The sequence below is a fragment of the Papaver somniferum genome, unplaced genomic scaffold (assembly GCF_003573695.1).
Source record: "Papaver somniferum cultivar HN1 unplaced genomic scaffold, ASM357369v1 unplaced-scaffold_107, whole genome shotgun sequence".
Taxonomy (NCBI): domain Eukaryota; kingdom Viridiplantae; phylum Streptophyta; class Magnoliopsida; order Ranunculales; family Papaveraceae; genus Papaver; species Papaver somniferum.
In genome coordinates, this window is record NW_020619603.1 from 5229787 (window position 1) to 5243681 (window position 13895).

Here is a 13895-nt window from a genome sequence, read left to right on the forward strand (position 1 = left end):
CATTTTGTTGGAGTTGGGTATTGGTTTTGGTTCGTGTCGGGGATTTAGATGTTTAGGTATCATTTAGCACCTGAAATTAATCATCAGTTTGAGGTAATTTTCTTCTTGTCTTTCTTTTCCCCTTCATTTGAGCTAATCTTAGTCATCATTTTGATATGTATTACCTGTTTGAGATATTGTCTCACTTGCCAATGTTATGGATTGCATTCTCAACAGTAGTTATAGTGGTGAAGAAGAGGGTGCTCTGGTTTGAACTATGAAATCTCTGTAACTAGAAGATTCTTTTCTCCAAGCTAGTTCAAAAATGAGATAAGAGTCCAATATTAATTTGCCTTAGCTACGCTTCCTATTTCTTGGCTTTGTCTCTTTTTACTCATTTATGAAACCCTTTTTTGGAATGGTATTAGTTTTCCACAATTTTAATTTGTAGTGGGTTTACTATTTATGATTAAAGAGTGTGTTCATTGGGTGTTTTCTTGGGTGATTTAGGTTGGGTCGTATAGGTTTGATAATGATCTAATGCATCAGCAATTTGCTCTAGTTTACGTTTTGCCGACACGGATGGTAAAGACCATTTACTCTTGGCTTCTTAGGGTTATGTTAGTTTGGATTCGAGTCTTTTCTTTGTGAATTGGTGTGTGTTTTCTTGGTATTTTACCTTCAGCAGCACTAATTGCAAACCCTCTTGAATCTGCATCCCCTTCAGCAGCACCAATTGCAGACCCTCTCATGTCATCAACACTAGAACCAGCACCAATTACCTGGCTTTGGGAGAAATGGAATGAAGTGGCCGTTGCTTCATGAGGTTTATTATACCTGTTGATCTTTGTGTTTGCCTACAATAGGGTGTTTTCTGAAGTCTGTTCTGTGTTGTTGTTTTTTTTCAATACATTTAGCTTGGACTCCAAAGGTAAAAACTGATTTCCACCACTTCATTTTGCAGGAGAAAAGAATTCAAGATGAAATTCAGGAGCTTAACCCGTTAATTGCAAATTCAGGAGGTTACAGTCATCCATAATACAATCGGCTTGGCGGAAGCATTCCAGGTTCATTTCAGAAGCTAATTTCCCAAACATATCGAGGAACGTCAGATAACAGATTTACTCCAAGAATTACTAACATCATCAATTGGTAAGACTTCACTCCAAGAATTACCAATTCATGAAAACATGTTAATAGGAAATTTACCTGTAAGTATGGGAGAGCTCACAAGTCTTGAACGTTTGCACTTAGAAAAAAACCGGGTAAAACTCCTTCAAAGTTTTGGAGATCTTATGAATCTTTTTGAAGCTGATCTCTCTAGAAACAGCTTGTCTGGTCCCAGTCCTGCTCAACTAGTTAAGTTAACCTCAATGTTAGTACACCTAAAATGTGGTCAGGAAATACACCAATATCTTGGTTATTAAAAATGAACCAATTTTTCACTTATGTTTAGCTGTAACATGGTGGGCCCGGAGGAGTGTGAAAATTAAGCGATAAAAACGCGGGTCTACAGTAATACCGCAAGTGCACGGTCGTTAGTTGTAGCTCGTGCAAGTACGGGTCGATCCACAGAGACTGGGGGTGTTTGGAGTTTCTAGCTATTTGAGCTCTAAATTGCTATTGGGCTTCTAATTGTGCTTTGGGCTTAGTGGGTTTGTTTGTAATGATGAAGTGCTTTAGGCCTTGGGCCTTTGAATTGACTGTGAACTTATGGGCTTTTGGTCTTTTGATGTGAACTGGGCTTGGTAACAGTGAACTGGGCCTTAGGCCTTAACCTGAACTGTGGTTGGGCCTTGAACTAAACTTTGGTCTTAGCTGAGCCAAGCTCAGTTGCAGCAGCAGCAGTGCAAAGGGCAGGTGCTCAGCAGGGAAAGGGAGAGCAGGAGCTGTTCAGGCAGACAAGGTAAAGCAGGCTCTAGGCAGACAGGGCACTAAATCACACAGGACCAAGGATGGTATTTACAATGACATGTACAAAGAAAAAGTGACAATGGTATATACATGGAAGCAACACAGGGCAAAAGGATGCAAATTTACAATGGCAATGAAGATGGTAATGAAATAATGAGACAATGGATGATAAAACAAAAAACACAAGAAAACAGATACAAATACAAAACACAAAACAGGTGACAGAACAATGAAACTAAACAAGAACAATGGAACCAAGGCCTAAGCCAAGGGCAATGGCAGGGGAGCAAAATTACAGATACAAAACAGAGAAACAACACAACTAGGTTATGAATCCACCTTGTGACCTAGCCAGATAGTGTAATTCTATGTTAAATCCCTGTCCCTAATGGAGCTAGGTGAAGGTTCAAGCCTGCCTATGTTCCAGGGCATACATAAATGGAATGGAAGGAGAAGAAGCTTGCTCAACTGTTTACTCCTAGCATTGACTGTCTTTTGACAGCACAATCAATCACAAGCACAGTTGAGCACTAAATTCCTCCATTACTCAATCAACTCAATTTACATGAATTATAACCTAGCACTCCACCACTAACAGTGACTTAAGGCATCATCTCAGCCTAGCTATACACATACACATGTGAGCTCACATAACAGCAACAAAAACAAAACATTTACTAGACAGAGAACTACAAACTAACATGTGAACTAGAATGAAATGTGAATTAAAACATAAAACAAACTGAATTGAAACAAGATAAACTAAAACTGAATTTGGAATTAAAATTAAATCTACAAATACAAAACAGGGAAGAAAAATCTACCCAAGAGGAACTGGCTAGTCCAGCCCTCATGGGGATACACCGGCTAGTCCAGAGATAGTTACAACACACCCCCACATCATCTATTTATACATATAAGCAAAATCCCAAAAAATCCCCCAAATCAGTGAAATTAGGGTTTACCCAAAAATCCAAAATTCACTCACCTAACATACTGATAACAACCCTAATACGTGACCCATGCTTTTAATTAGACGTACAATCAATTTCCCCCAAAAATCCCCAATTTATGGAATTAGGGTTCTTATAAAAATTTCTATTAAAATTTACCTAATCACTGATGACACTGGTAGATGTCGACCCATGCCTCCAATTCTTCTCCTGATGCTTCTCTTGTTCTTCCCATGCCCTAATTGCTTTTCTAGCTCATCTATTTCATCAACCCCTAACCTAGGGTTCCTGTGAGAGGAAAAGATTGAGGAATTGATGTTATAGAAAGCTAGAAGAGTAGGGGAAGAGTGGGTTTCAGTTGGTAGGAGCCATGATGTCTTTGGTGAGAGTTGTGGTGGTGGCAGAGACGGACATGGGTGATGGTGGTGGTTCTGCACAGGGTATGGTGGAGAGGAAGAAGGTGAAGGTCGATTGTTTTGGGAAGAAGGGGATGTTTGGTTAGGTCATAGGGTTCGGTCGCTATGGTGTGTAGCGGGATCATCGAGTTCGGTGTTTGGCGAATCTCGACCGTGGGATATGGAGATGAAAGATCAATCTGACGGTGAGATGAAGTGGATCCTGAAGCGACCGTTGGATTATACAATACAACAAAATTAACGACACCAGATGGAGTTAGGTGTTGTAGTGTTAAGCGGAAGTATCGAGGTTTGATGCGCAGGCAAAGAAGCGATCGTTGGATTCAACTACAATCTAATATGAAGGCTTGGAATTTAAGCGCTGTGCTGTTTTGCAGAGACTTCAGATTTTGATGCTCTACGAAGGAGCGACCGTAGGATTTCGATGTAGTCCCATCTAACGGCTGAGAATGGAGGCGGTTATGGATATAGAAAATGGGTTTGGGTAAGGGTTTTGGGCCTTGGGTATGCCAAGCCCATATCTTCTTTAAGAACAATTCTTCCTTCTTGAGCTCATTCCTAGCTTTTTGGACGTGTGCTCCATTCTTTGCGGCTTCCTTGCGTAATTCTTCCCGACTTTTCACTACTTTTCTGCTCTTTTCGCTCCGCAATTCATCCAAACTTTATTTGGTACCTAAAAATGCAAAATTAAATAAGAAAAATATTTATTCTTGAAAACAAAGAAAATACAGAATATGGGATAAAATGTAGAATTAATGCACAAAAGATGAGTTAAATGCCAAGAAAAATATATAAAAATATGCACTTTTTAGCACTCATCAAATACCCCCAAACCTGAATTTTACTTGTCCTCAAGTAAAACAAAACTAAGGAAATCCTACCTATACCACTGTCGCTGGTCTCTCGAATGCATTTAGCATATGCACTAAGCCTTTTAAACCACTAAGTGTCCCTAGTGGACGAGTTGAAGTCTCGTGAAGGTTTGCTTAGAACGTACCTACAAAGTTCTAGGTCAAAATATAAGCTCAGATTCCATCAAATGTGACATGTGCAAGACAGTTTAAGCTCACAGCAAAATGGAGATGTCAATCTAGCTATCTAAGGCACAATCCTAGCACTGATAACAAAAAAAGACATGTGATAAGAGTGTAAAGTGTATCTACACATGTGTCTAGAATGACCTGAAGTTATGACTACTAACCACCAAGAGATAGTTTTTAGGCTAAGAACCGAATTCTAAGCCAAGCTAGCTGTCCGGCTTTACGAGAATTGTGAATGTTCACCCAATGAGTTGGTGATATTTCAGTTTACCCGCGTTATACATCGATGGCTGCACCCTCCTTGCTTATTACAAGACTATTTACAACAAAAAGATGACTCTTTACATGACTCTTATTTACATTGATTACTCTCTTTTATTTTTGGAACAAGAGAGAACTATTGTCTTTAACATGACAAAACATGGAATACATAAATACTTGATATTTTTTTTATTTTTTTTTATTTTTATTTTTATTTTTTTTTGATTTTTTTTTTTGATTTTTTTTTTTTTTGAAGAAATAACTTTGATCTTTACAACATAGTGACACTTTTGATACATGAACCAAAAAGAAAAACATAATTACATGACTCTTAGCAAGAGGTGGCTCTTATCGAATGCATCCGGTCAAATTCTATGGTTGCTTTTCTTAACGTATCCTCCAACTTCTATCCCAGCCAACCAAAGAACAAGCTAGTCAAGTCTCATTCAGTATTCTAAAGTGATTGGCAATCTAACTTCCTATCAAACACCTTGAAGATCGAGGCTATACATGTATTGGTAGATCGTGCGCGTGCAAATTTCTTATCACTATGTGAATTGTGCTAGAATCAGGGTGCCTAAATATCTAGACTAAGACTCCTAATAATTACATATTTGCACAAGAGTCAACATTTCAAGGTAAATGAGCTCCATTTTTATGTTTTTATCATTTTTCTAATTTTTTTTTGGAATTTTTCAAATTTTTTCAAAAAGAGGGAGTTCTTGTTTTCAATTATGGCATATTATCATGGTATCTACTCTATACCCCCAAACCTAAACTAAACATTGTCCTCAATGTTTAAAAATATGGAAAGAATTAAAAATGCAACATATGGAAAGGGACATGCTGAGTAGAGTCAAAGGAGAGAGAAACCCGATTTCGGCGAAAGCAGAATTAAAACTCTGTTATCCAAGGCAAAACTCCAACATATTCGGAGTCACAATGGATGAGCACAAAATATATACTAACACATTATCTACAAGAAAATTTGGTTTTTCATGGGATTGGACTTTTTGGGAAAAATTTGGTTTTGTTGGGAAAAATTTGGTTTTGGCGGGAGACATTTGGTTTTGGCGGGAGACATTTGGAAACTTTTTTTTTTTTTTTTTTTTTTTTTTAAAAAAAAAAAAAGAAAATAAAATTTGGTTTTTGAATGGGAGCAAGCCCACTGTTGGTCCTCTAATGGAATGGGAGGAAGGCTGCGGCCCACGAAAAACTAAGTTTTAATTTTGAAAGTTTAATTTGGCCCAGTTGGTTAAGGCCCGACGTTTGTTTTAAAACTTTGGTTTCGAGGTCCACTCTTGAGTGGAAACAAGCCCACAATCGGTTACAAGCTCAGCTGGGTTTAAACCCAGAGTCCAAAATACAAGTCCAATGAAAGAATTTAAACAAGCCCACAAATTAAACAAACAAGCCCACAAAAATTAATTACAAACCCAACAGAAAATAAAAAAAAAACCCAAAAATTGGCTTTAATATTACAAGCCCACAATTAAAAATTGGAAGCCCACAATTCGGGTTCTCTTAAATGGGTTACCTTTTAAGCACAGCCCAGCTGCTCTGATATTGTTGCAAAAACCCAGTTGGGCTTTGGTTCTTTTCCTTGGTGGCGTCCCAGCAGAGGAAAAACTGGTTCAGAACAGCAGGTCCAACAGCAAATGAAGTGAAGCAGATGCAGATGCAAATACTATGCAGTGAAATGCAAAAATAGCTAATAAAACTACTAGAGAAACAAACCCGAGTCCCCGGCAACGGCGCCAAAAACTTGGTGGGCCCGGAGGAGTGTGAAAATTAAGCGATAAAAACGCGGGCCTACAGTAATACCGCAAGTGCACGGTCGTTAGTTGTAGCTCGTGCAAGTACGGGTCGATCCACAGAGACTGGGGGTGTTTGGAGTTTCTAGCTATTTGAGCTCTAAATTGCTATTGGGCTTCTAATTGTGCTTTGGGCTTAGTGGGTTTGTTTGTAATGATGAAGTGCTTTAGGCCTTGGGCCTTTGAATTGACTGTGAACTTATGGGCTTTTGGTCTTTTGATGTGAACTGGGCTTGGTAACAGTGAACTGGGCCTTAGGCCTTAACCTGAACTGTGGCTGGGCCTTGAACTAAACTTTGGTCTTAGCTGAGCCAAGCTCAGTTGCAGCAGCAGCAGTGCAAAGGGCAGGTGCTCAGCAGGGAAAGGGAGAGCAGGAGCTGTTCAGGTAGACAAGGTAAAGCAGGCTCTAGGCAGACAGGGCACTAAATCACACAGGACCAAGGATGGCATTTACAATGACATGTACAAAGAAAAAGTGACAATGGTATATACATGGAAGCAACACAGGGCAAAAGGATGCAAATTTACAATGGCAATGAAGATGGTAGTGAAATAATGAGACAATGGATGATAAAACAAAAACACAAGAAAACAGATACAAATACAAAACACAAAACAGGTGACAGAACAATGAAACTAAACAAGAACAATGGAACCAAGGCCTAAGCCAAGGGCAATGGCAGGGGAGCAAAATTACAGATACAAAACAGAGAAACAACACAACTAGGTTATGAATCCACCTTGTGACCTAGCCAGATAGTGTAATTCTATGTTAAATCCCTGTCCCTAATGGAGCTAGGTGAAGGTTCAAGCCTGCCTATGTTCCAGGGCATACATAAATGGAATGGAAGGAGAAGAAGCTTTCTCAACTGTTTACTCCTAGCATTGACTGTCTTTTGACAGCACAATCAATCACAAGCACAGTTGAGCACTAAATTCCTCCATTACTCAATCAACTCAATTTACATGAATTATAACCTAGCATTCCACCACTAACAGTGACATAAGGCATCATCTCAGCCTAGCTATACACATACACATGTGAGCTCACATAACAACAACAAAAACGAAACATTTACTAGACAGAGAACTACAAACTAACATGTGAACTAGAATGAAATGTGAATTAAAACATAAAACAAACTGAATTGAAACAAGATAAACTAAAACTGAATTTGGAATTAAAATTGAAAATTAAAATTAAATCTACAAATACAAAACAGGGAAGAAAAATCTACCCAAGAGGAACTGGCTAGTCCAGCCCTCATGGGGATACACCGGCTAGTCCAGAGATAGTTACAACACACCCCCACATCATCTATTTATACATATAAGCAAAATCCCAAAAAATCCCCCAAATCAGTGAAATTAGGGTTTACCCAAAAATCCAAAATTCACTCACCTAACATACTGATAACAACCCTAATACGTGACCCATGCTTCTAATTAGACGTACAATCAATTTCCCCCAAAAATCCCCAATTTATGGAATTAGGGTTCTTATAAAAATTTCTATTAAAATTTACCTAATCACTGATGACACTGGTAGATGTCGACCCATGCCTCTTATTCTTCTCCTGCGTCTTCTCTTGTTCTTCCCATGCCCTAATTGCTTTTCTAGCTCATCTATTTCATCAACCCCTAACCTAGGGTTCCTGTGAGAGGAAAAGATCGAGGAATTGATGTTATAGAAAGCTAGAGGAGTAGGGGAAGAGTGGGTTTCAGTTGGTAGGAGCCATGATGTCTTTGGTGAGAGTTGTGGTGGTGGCAGAGACGGACATGGGTGATGGTGGTGGTTCTGCACAGGGTATGGTGGAGAGGAAGAAGGTGAAGGTCGATTGTTTTGGGAAGAAGGGGATGTTTGGTTAGGTCATAGGGTTCGGTCGCTATGGTGTGTAGCGGGATCATCGAGTTCGATGTTTGGCGAATCTCGACCGTGGGATGTGGAGATGAAAGATCAATCTGACGGTGAGATGAAGTGGATCCTGAAGCGACCGTTGGATTATACAATACAACAAAATTAACGACACCAGATGGAGTTAGGTGTTGTAGTGTTAAGCGGAAGTATCGAGGTTTGATGCGCAGGCAAAGAAGCGATCGTTGGATTCAACTACAATCTAATATGAAGGCTTGGAATTTAAGCGCTGTGGTGTTTTGCAGAGACTTCAGATTTTGATGCTCTACGAAGGAGCGACCGTAGGATTTCGATGTAGTCCCATCTAACGGCTGAGAATGGAGGCGGTTATGGATATAGAAAATGGGTTTGGGTAAGGGTTTTGGGCCTTGGGTATGCCAAGCCCATATCTTCTTTAAGAACAATTCTTCCTTCTTGAGCCCATTCCTAGCTTTTTGGACGTGTGCTCCATTCTTTGCGGCTTCCTTGCGTAATTCTTCCCGACTTTTCACTACTTTTCTGCTCTTTTCGCTCCGCAATTCATCCAAACTTTATTTGGTACCTAAAAATGCAAAATTAAATAAGAAAAATATTTATTCTTGAAAACAAAGAAAATACAGAATATGGGATAAAATGTAGAATTAATGCACAAAAGATGAGTTAAATGCCAAGAAAAATATATAAAAATATGCACTTTTTAGCACTCATCATAACAGGGTTAACAACTTAACAGTGGCTTTAAGTCAATATATCCGTTTCTGGCAGGGGTAGGGGCACAGAGTTTTGTTTCTTCTTTCTTCTGGCTTCTTTGTAATGAAGAATTAGTCTTCGAACCACCATGTAAGAAAAGTGGAAATGGAGTAGACTGTTGTATATTTGCTGTATATTGCTTCTGGATAATGCCTAAACTGTCCCAAGCATGTTCAATCTGTGAATTGTCACCTGAGATGAACTTTAGTTGTTCTGTTGCAGTGATTTCTGAATTGTCATTCTTATGGGGGTGAACTTTAGTTTCCACGAGAAATATGCTTGTTCTTCTGAACTATTACTGTATCTATTTGGTGTACCTTTCTGTGGATACATTCTCATTCTACTCCATAACTCTTATCGTGTATTTCCTGTTTTCTTGTTGGAAACAAATAGGAGCATATGCCTTGTGTACTTGGATCACCCAGTTACTCCTGGTTGCCAGCAAAGGATTGAGTGCTCATTGATATCCCCAAATTTTATTTACAAACCGTGGTAGGTAACTCCTTCCAATTACTTCAATATAAGCTTTGGTAAACTTTCTTTTGTGTTCCTATGCACTTTTTCTCATTGCTTCTTCGGTTTACTTTTCAGGTACATTGCGGATGAGTGAACTTCCATTCGTGCCTTCTGCAGTTTCTTCAAGCAACTACTTGAAATGTTTTCTCTGCAGTTGGCTCACAAGTTCTAATTTCATGACTTGCCCTTTAGCTTTTATCCAATCAATCATGGTTTTGGTTTAGTACAAGTGTCATCTGGTTGCTTCTGAAAGCAATTAAGCAGCCATATACTCTGTAGGATAATTATCATTGCATCCCCCTATCATGTTTAAAATATTTTGACTTTTTCTGCTAAAATTCATATATCTTATACATGTATAGGAACTCCTGAATACCATGATGCATTTACGAATTTCATAGATACAGTAAATGGGAAACTTGGAAATCCTGAAATCATATTTAGTTGTCCTTGTGGTGATAGTAAGAATCTCGCTGTGCGAATTCATGGGGAGCCGGCTAGCTGCTAGCATTTCTAATTATGTTCACCAAGAGAGAGCAACACCCAGTGTATATCAGGTGGATCTTTCATGTTGCAGATGATGCTCTTATTGATCAGGTTCATGAAATTAGACACGCTCGATGGGGATTCGCAAAGCTGGTGGAAGATACTGACAGCACTAGTTGATCTTCTTATCTATTTGAGTTTAAGTATTCATTTTAACTGTACATTTGTGATAGCAATTTGCACTACTTCTTCCATATTTTATAAGTTAAGGTCAGTGAAAAAGTGATCTAATATTGTTAAAAAGACTGCACAAAGCTTACAAATCGGAACATTATTGAGGAAGGTTGATGACTTAGACTTAAACCCGCAATGCTGGAGTTCAAGTCGCCACATAATCTACTTGGTTTTGTGTTTAGAAACTAATGGAAACAGTAGTTGCGATTAAACTGTTGCCGGAGTACTTAAGAACTAGCAGTTCTAGTAGTTGTGTCTGCTTTGTTTCAAAAGCATTAGGCTACAAGCGTATATTTTGTAGTTGGCCTACATTTGTTGTTATTTTTTTTGGAAACTAATGAAAACTGGAGTTGCGGTCAACATGTTGCCGAAGTATATAGGAACTACCAGTTGTGTTTGCCTAGTTCCGGAAGCATTAGGCTACTAGCGTATATCATGTTGTTGGCATATGTTTGTTGCTAAAGAGTTTAGAAACTAATAAACACAATAGTTGCGATCAACTTATTGCCAAAGTTTATAAGAACTACTAGTTGCAGTTGACTAGTTCCGAAAGGCTTTGGAAACTAATTTTTTTGTGCAGTTGCCAGATTTTAGTGGCATTTTTTCAGGTTTTTTGTAGTGATGTTGCTACAGCAGGTCATTCAGTTGTTCCAATTAAAGATGTAAAACGTGTCGGCCCGGCATAGCCCGGCACACGAGGTCGCGTGCTTCACGTGTCATGTGCCGTGCTGTGCTGTGCCAACGATTTAAACGTGTTGTGTCGTGTTGTGCTTTACTAGTCAAAAGTTAAGCACAGCACACAAATAAACGTGTTGTGCCGTGTTGTCACACGTGTTATAAACAATTTGAAATCACTTAATGTATACATTAAGTCGGACATTATCACGAGAATTTAAATAGATAACATATCATTTGAAATTATTTCAAGTAAAATTAACAAGTTTATTCAATAAAAAGAAATAGCCTATCAAATATAAAATTCGATCATTGTCATGTATTAATGTTCTAGTCAAATATAGGTAATGACATTATAATATTTTCCAAATAGTTAGGTATTATATGTGTTGTTATAAAAATAAGCCAACATAAAATGTCAAAAACTAGCTAGAATAGTGACTATTTTGTGAAATATACACAAAATGTAATGTATTATGCCTTGTTATATGGTATACTTGTGCATGTTATGACGTGCTTTCTTAACGTGCTGTGCTGGGCTGGGCCACGTGCTTATCCGTTCCCGTGTTGTGCCGTGCTACCGTGCCGATTAGGCAAACCCACCACAGCCCATGAAACTAACATGCTGGGCTGAATCACGTATTGTGCTGGGCTTCGCTCAGATTTTAGCGTGATGTGTTGGGCTGTGTTCGTGCGGGCACAGCCCAATTTACACCTCTAGTTCCAATGGCGGGAGTTGTTTTAATTTATATCCATTTGGTAACCCCAATAGCAGGATTGGAAATGTAATCACTCGCGAGCAATTTAAGCACCTAAAAATCAAGTTTTCATGCTGCCGAGCGAAGAACAAATAAATTTATTCTCTTTAACCACGGTAACTTGTGAATAATGAACCTCAGAAGTTAAACTATTTGCCGATAGACAGACGTGAGGAGGTTTCCACTGCCGTACTAAAATTGTTTGACATGATCATTGACTAATTGGTCAGCAGAACTAAATGACTCGGCCAGGAGTAACCACACTACAAATACTTAAGATATGAATGCTGATAAAATAATCAAGATGAAACTTGAATATCTAATTTTTCACCCTTTTTTGTATGAACAGTCTGAACGGATTCTATCCCATCCCATCCTGTTGCCCCCAGTTAAGGGCTCCTGATTTCTGACTCCAATTGGAACTTGGCACAAAACTTGTTTAGGGTCAAAGAAAAAGAAAAGAACTTACCAATTGCAGGATCAGAACCTCTGTTCTTGAGTTCTCTATATTCTTGACAAAGAGCGCACAATTCACAAAAGGCATGAGTCGGCCAATCTGCTGCTGGAGCTTCTACTAGATCATATTTTTCCTCAACTTCGAACGATACCCGCGCGATATTACATGAGGTTGCGTCAGAAGGAGACCCGTAGCGTACATTAACCCACTAGCTGTACATGCTGCATACACGATACACGGCATCCGGTTATTAATTAAATAAAGCTACTTGTGTGTATTATTTATATCGTGCAGTTTCATTAAGTTAATTAGGGAGATGAGAGATGATGAGATGAACGTGAAGCTGGGAACTCACTGCTAGGGCTATCATCGATGATTTCGGCAATCTGTCCAAACGTCAAGCATGGGAGGACGATTGTCATAAGAGCTGCACCACCACCACAAACAACAACAACCACAAACGCAATATGAATTACATGATCGTTACATCAATCAATAATCAAGGAAAAAAAATTTAGTAACCACTTTGATGTGTGCATACCGTTATTAGGATCATCCATACAATCAAATATCCCGGTAGTCCAAGCCATCGTATCAGGTCTGTTGGTAGGGTTAGGAGGAGGAATTGGTGCTGGTTTATTCGGATACATCGGCTGGCTTTGAATTGGAACCCCTACCGCGGGATGCTGTTGTTGTTGATATGCAGTAGTGGGAGGAGGTGTTTGCATTTGAATAGGTGCATGTTCAGGATATGCTGGTTGTGTTGGACCATATCCTGCTAGATGAGGAAGTACTGATTTTTCTCCTTCGTAATTATGAATGGGAGATGGATACGGTCGTTGATGTTGCTGGGGGTGTTGCTGGTACACAGGATTACTCGTTTGTGGGTTATGTGGTGGTGCATACATTTGTTGAGGTGGATATGGTTGTGCATTTTTCTGATGATGAGGTGGTACACCTTGAGTATCCGCGGAACCACTGGCTGAAGGAGCAGGAAGTGGGTAGTTCACAGCTTGAGGATGAGACGTCTCATTGCCAGTGCATACGTCAGTTTCCGGCATTACAGATTGATCATCAACATGACCAATTTTCTCTCGATCATTAGAAGAATTTTTTGCAGCATTTGCTGGAATCTCCATTGATCTTTTTTCCCACGCTATTACTATTACGTCTCGTATTGTCTCCTTTTTTGAGTTAGAAAAAAAAATTAAGAGATGATCATCACGATGAGTTAACTAATCTTTATATGAAATTAAGGAAGGTCAAATGGTCAATTGACGAGTAATGACAACCCCATTGGCATAAATATTATGCCATAACAATTAACAATTTGATTAGAACAATCAACTTAACTAGCTGTATTTTTTGGTAGGTGAACTTGGCTACGAACTCAAGAACTGTGGCCGCTGATAAAAGTCATATTATAAGAATAAGTAATCGGATCAGACGGGATAGATTTAACAAAATGAGCTAGAATATACTTACAACAGGTGATTAAAAAAATGTTTTGTTTAGTAAAATATATATACTTACCAGTGAATTATTTTTTATTTTGATGGGAATTACAAGTGATTTCAGAAAAGTGCGACTTTGGTTAAGAGTTGAAATTGTATTACTTAGGCGAACGTGGGTAAAGATAATCTCATCATTTGATATACAATGAGGAGATAATTTCTTGTGAACCAGTCAGACAAAACCCTAGGTTTTACTGAAGGATTGGCTTTGACTTCCTCCATGAGAAGATCAGT

General features: G+C 38.8%; 1 long non-coding RNA gene and 1 pseudogene across 1 annotated transcript; one reads left to right on the forward strand and one right to left on the reverse strand.

Moving 5' to 3' along the window:
* The first annotated feature begins 506 nt into the window (after positions 1-506).
* Positions 507-9506, forward strand: LOC113328143. Its single transcript, XR_003349272.1, has 4 exons — positions 507-564; positions 707-805; positions 944-1131; positions 9415-9506. It is a non-coding gene; the product is annotated as an uncharacterized LOC113328143 (long non-coding RNA).
* Positions 9507-11989: 2483 nt separating this feature from the next.
* Positions 11990-13286, reverse strand: LOC113327929 (annotated as a pseudogene).
* Between the last annotated feature and the right edge of the window lie 609 nt (positions 13287-13895).